A 6,436-nucleotide genomic window follows, 5' to 3' on the forward strand; every position below is an offset into this window, starting at 1 on the left:
TCTTCTTGTATTATTACTAAGGGTATGCAAGGCCACCCCCAACTTATATGAAGTAAGGAATCAATTGGTTTGCCACTTAAGGGATATTGTTTACCTGGCTATGGTGAGCCATTCAAGCCTGATTTGATCTTGTTGCTATAAGGCAAGCAAGATCAACTTCATCTGGTGAGTAGGAAATTCACCTATTCCACTGTCACTCCATGTTGATTGTTTATCTGATCTCCAGTTATGCACTAAGAGGAACATCGGTGGATGACCTACTCGTTTCCTACTTTTGAGCACAAGAATCACTTTGTTTATGCTTAAGCACTTGAATTTAATTATATGGACCCTATTTCAGCACTTTTTAATATGTGTATATGGTGTTAGTCCATGAAGTATATGCACTATTGATTTGCACTTTATTGTCCCGTATTGTTTATATGCAACATGCACTTTATTCTATGAATAAATGCATAATTTAGCACATGTATGGTGCACTTTTATGTTTTTACTTATTTCAATCAGTAATACACTATAATCTTAAATAGCAAGCGCTATGGTAAGTGTGTACTAGTCACACTTATGATCTCATACACCTAGCATGTGTCCATAGTATTTGCTCATTACCGCTTTTTATATAAACACCCCCTTATTTATTCATTGGCGCAAGTGAAATACTCTTCTTCATCTACTGAGCTGGCCAATATGCCTGTTGAACTGATTGAGTTCTGTGTATATCAGACTGTAAGTCGATATTTTTTTAAACTCTAAGATTTTACTATGTCATAGAATAAAGTTTATATGTTTTATAATTGTTCTTTTCTTGGTATTTGACCTACGGCACATTTAAAGTCCCTTATCTCACTCCCCTCTTCCATATCTGGTGTGGGCAGTTGAGATTTATTTCTTGAATCTAAACTTTCCCGTGCACGGAGGGTGCCTTTTTGTAATTCCACTCTGACTCCACCCACATGAGTGTTATTATTTATATTCTTTCCAAAATGGAAAAAAAAAAAAAACACAGTTTTGCCCATAGTTGAATGATCTCAGAAGCTTCACAATCTGATGTCAAATTGATTCCATCAACAAAAACCCGAAGCCCATCAACACAGGCCCTTAGGCTTAAAAATAAAGGCAAAACTAGACCCTGTCAAGCTTGTCATTGCTGACCTCTCATCACACACATAATATTTGTCTGAGTGTCATGTTGATGCTCTTGCTTCAATACTTTGGGTCAGTAATCCAGAAGAAGTATTCAGAGGAGGATCTTAGACTTTTCTTTGACATTCTTGATATGCATATTTGTCCTGGGTCAATGAATGAAAACGTTGGGTGAATAAAATTATTGAAGCCGGTGGGTCAGGATTACAGCCACGCAACTAGCTTTTTCAGAAGAGCTCAGCAATGGCGGCCTCTTTAGTAATGTAATGTGGGGATCAATCAACATAATCCAAAGTAATTGTAAATTAGATTGATGCTAATGTACCTTTCCTGACTTTGAGATGTTTTTAGTTCTTTAGAGCTGATATAAGACAGACCACACACTACTGTCTTAGCTTGTGTATCCCTGTGTAGATAGCATCTTTTATGCACTGTGTAATACCATGGGCTTAGGTGCTGAAAGATAGATATGCCTTGGAACAGAAGAGGATCTAACTCGATTGATTTATCAGAAGACAGACATTCTAAAGTATACCACAGGCATTAAAGCAGAACCAAAGTGGGAAAAAATAGCTTGGAGTAAAAGAGGCTTAACATGTCTTTTTTATCAAAAACATTTTCCCATTTTTATGAGCATTTCCTGGTCCCATTCTATTCCAGGAGCTGTAGTCCACTGCATAATAGAGGCCCAGAATAATTCTCCTGGCCCGGACTTCAAGTCTCATCACCCGCTGCGGCCAGTTTCTCAATCATTGGGCACTGCCGGCACTCTTGCTACCCCAGCTGATGGGAGTCAGCAGGGCTTTGAAGTCAGCTTGTCTGATTGCTTCCAATGTGTAAGTAGGTAATAATAATATTAATATTGTCAGGCCTTAACCCTTGCAGCCTAGTGCTTGGCTACAATATTGGGTAAAGCTGGAAAATGTTTTCTTAGATATACTGTATGCAGAATTGCAGATACTCTTCTTTTGCAAATGTTTTTCTTATGCAGTTATGTACTATGGAAGCGCTACTAAAAAAGACAAGTAGATGGAAAAACTGGTCCTTGTATTGCCTATTCGCTCCCTGAAGCTGATTTTTCCCCATTACTGACTGTGTCTCTGAGTAGAGGAGGACATCTTTGTAAAGGAATAGCCCTTTGCTTCCTCAGAGCTGCCCCCCTCAATGCCTGGTGATCTGATGACTGGTAAGGTAATGGTAAAAAAAGAAGGTGAGGTGGATGAAGCATAGAATGAAGCAGAAGTGGGGAGAACCTTGCACTGCAGCTTTCACTTCAGCAAGGAGAACTGGGAGCAGCACAGACCATCTGCCTGTTTTTACCTTGTGGGCTCACTTTAAAAGAATACAAAAAATACCCCGTATAGACACGGGCATAAGAAGCTATAATGCTGGCAAAGAATTTAAGGCAGACAAAGCTATGCAATAGCTTAGCGAAATGCGTTGACATCATCTTCGGCTGTGACGCCGCCCCCAACATCCCCGGAAGGTGGCGAGGCGAAGGACAGCAGAGCGAGGAGGACTCTCAGTCGGGTCATCCGACCCAAGACAAGGGACCTGTCGGTAAGAAGAGGACACTATACTTCCTTCCTACTCGGATGAACATGGCCAGGGGGCACAGAGCATATATAGAAGGACGGAGGTGTATAGCACAGATTCATGTCCAGTAGGGTAATTTTCTTTATACACAGCTTCCACTGGACTTTCACTTTCCAGCCATTTACATAAGCACAATTAATTCTTTGACTCCGATTCCTATCTAACACATTTTGTGGCCTCACAGTCCCCCCTGGTGCCATCATTCCTTACGATTTACTCTTCATGGGCATCCCAGGACACCTTAAGGAAATATAAATTTCTTAAAGGCTAGTAAGAGACTCTTAACCTTTGTACACCATCCTAGTGGGACCATATCTTCACTAGGAGCCCCATTCTCTTGAACATATGTGGATTTCATCTTCCACAGGCATTGTGAAGATCAGGGTCATAGTGGTAATGAGACTCCCATAGTTGGAATAATTTCTTTTTTCCTTCCCACTTCTCCTCCCCCCCCCCGCTCAGACAGTATTCACCATCGCCTACTCCACCCTCAGAGCGTATGCCGTGGGAACCCGTCTATAAGCAAGAGGCATCTGGCATCCGGCCGGTCGTTCGTATTTGTATTCATGTTGTTTGTCCTATTTTCTGTTCATTGTTGTTTGTCGCCTATGACATAGGATCAGAGATTGAGAATTTTCTCTACCAGGTTTTTATGTACCTTGCAATTATTAAAATAAAGTCACTTTATATTCCTTACATATCCCACTGCCTTAAATTCTTTGCCAGCATTATAACTCCTTATGTCTGTCTCTATACGGGGTATTTATTGTATGCGTATGTTTCTAGCTATGTTGACAAACACCCATAGGTGATGGTCATGCTGGGATAACTACTTAAATGATTGGCCTGATCGCTATACATTTTTTATTCACTTTAAAAGAAACCTATAGTAGCTGCTCTGTTTCGCACTACTCATCTTACAAGTTGCTGTGCGGCTGCGATCGTATCCTTGTTTTCTGTTGTTTGATGTTTGAAAACCTCAATAAAAACCATTTGAAATAAAAGAAACCTATGCTGAGATAAATATGTAGGCTGCTATTGATTACCCCGGTTTGAGCATGCTGGTTGTCTTTTTGTCTCAATATTTTTCGTCACCCACCCAGAACACGTATGGAGCTTGTGAATTTAGAAACTAAAGCTAAACATACAGCTAGCATTTTCAAAATGATTTCAGCAGTAGCAGTCTACGGGTTTCCTTTAACCACTTTACCACTGGAGGATTTTGCTGTCTTACGTCTGGGCCACTTTTTGCGATTTGGCGCTGTGTGACTTTAACTGATAATTGCGCGGTCGTGCGATGCCATACCCAAACGAAATTTATGTCCTTTTTTTTCCCACAAACAGAGCTTTCTTTTGGTGGTATTTGATCACCTGTGCGATTTTTACTTTTTGCGCTATAAACAAAAAAAGAGCGTTTATTTAGAAAAAATAACAATATTTTTAAAATTTTTTTATATGAAATTCCCCCCCAAAAAAATGTAAAAATCAAAATTTTTTTACATTTTTGGCCAATTTGTTTTCTGCTACCTATGTTTGGTAAAAAAAATCCCAATAAGCGTATTTTGATTGGTTTGCGCAAAAGTTATTGCGTTTACTAACAAAGGGAAAGATTTCTGTCATTTTTGGTGGGTTTTTTTTAACACGTAATGGCGGCGATCTGCGACATTGCGGCGGACAGATCGGACCCTTGACTGACATTTTTGACACTTTTGTGGGTACCAGTGACATTACTGCAGTAATCAGTGCTATATATATGCACCGTTACTGTAAAAATGACACTGGCAGGGAAGGGGTTAATTTTATTGGAGAGGGAGGGGTTAATGTATGCCTGGTGCTTACTAACGTGTGGGGGGGGGTGACTGAGTGACACAAGGACAGACCCTGCCTGTCACTAAGGAGATCCGCCCGCTCTGTTTACACAGGCGGGCTGATCTCCAAACTAGATTCCCCCGACGATCGGGGAAGAGCAGCGGCGATCGCCGCCGCTCCTCCCCTGGCCCGACTCCTGCTGTGACTGAAAACAGTGGGAGCGAGCCTCCCGTGGGGGCGCTCGCGCCGCCGAGAGAGGGGAATGTCTGGTGACGTAGACCTACGTCGCCAAACGATAACGAGCCACTGTAGCAGCACAGTGAGCAGTGGTAAAGCGGTTAAAGCAACTCCATCACTTACAGTAGATAAAACTTATAAACAGGGACATGCCTGCAAAGAAGAAAGCTTATGCTTACCTCTTCCTACCTGGGACACAAAAAGCTACTTTAATCAAGAGGAATGCCCCCCCCCCCCCCCCCAAAGTCATTTAGGCCCCTTGCGCTTCCGTCTTGTGGATTCCGCTTGCTCAGTGAGGGATTGCTCCTCTGATCCCGGATGGACAGACGGAAGACATCTGCCGCTCCAAAGGGGAGACTAAAGGGTCCGATCAGGTCCGCCTGAAAAACTGACAGGCAGGCCTGATCAGAAAGCCCTTGTGAAAGGGGCCAAACAGAGCCTGACAAATCTGCAGAGTTGTATAAACTACTCAAAATTTCTACTTGAGTAAAAGTACAAGTGCTCAATCAAAAAGTGACTTGAGTAGAAGTGGAAGTGCTCGCAGAAAAAGTTACTTAAGTAGAAGTACTAAAGTATTCAACATTTTTTTTACTTAAGTATTGCAAGTAGTTTTTTCAAAAAATTTGCTACTTAAGTACTAAAAGTAAAAAGTACCAGTAGTTTTGAAAAAAAATTTCTACTCAAGTACTGAAAGTAGAAGTAGAAGTACTGTATTATGTAGTTATTAAAGATAGAAGTCAAAAGTTTGAACATCATATTGTTTTTTATTATTTCAAATGATTTATTCAAATGATTAGCATAAAGGACAATCACAATTCCTTAGGCTGTAACTTTTTGTAAACAAAAAACAGATAAAGTATGTCCCTCCCTTCCCCTTTTAAAGCCAGGGGTGGTCTCCTTCCTGAGCTTCCTCACTCTCACAGCCAGGCAGATCACTTGAAGTTGAAGGGCCAGGGGTGGAAGGTGGTGTTTTTGGTTCGTCCATCTTTTCAGCTGATCAAAAGGCAGAACAGGAGCATGCGCAGTCTTCTTAATCGTGGTTTGATTTGATTTGCTCAATTGATGATGATGTGCCAGGCCAGCTTCATCAAACCTACAACCCTTAAAGTGAAAAATGCATCAAAAATTACTAAAAAAGTGGCTGTGCTAAAAATGCTAATAAAGTGCCTGCAATTATATATATATATATATATATATATATATATATATATATATATATATATATTCTTCTTGTATTCAAAATCATCGCCCACGGTTATCAAAAATAAAGTGACATGTCTGTGCTAAATGCAGTGCAAATTATTCCCACAATGTAAATTTAATTTATATAAAATATATATGACAAAACCACAATAAAATACGTTGTGATTGTAAGTTAGGTGCAAGTTTAAGTGTGTAAACTAAACTTTATAACGAAAAGTCCATAACTGAATTCCAGTGTGCAATCTAAGAAGTGCTTGTCACTTGCTGTCAGATGCTTCCACCTTTCTTCTGTGATCTGCTCAAGTAAAGTGGTGGACTGGATAGCCTCTCTCTCTGCCTCTCACCTTAGTAGCACTGGCACTGCACTGGTTCAAAAAGCTGTCTATATTATTTTCATTATAAGAACTTGTCAGAACATGCTTCCACCACCTGTCCTTCACACTAGTAG

Source organism: Pelophylax lessonae, assembly GCF_965119305.1.
Source record: "Pelophylax lessonae genome assembly, chromosome: 3".
NCBI classification, from domain to species: Eukaryota; Metazoa; Chordata; class Amphibia; order Anura; family Ranidae; genus Pelophylax; species Pelophylax lessonae.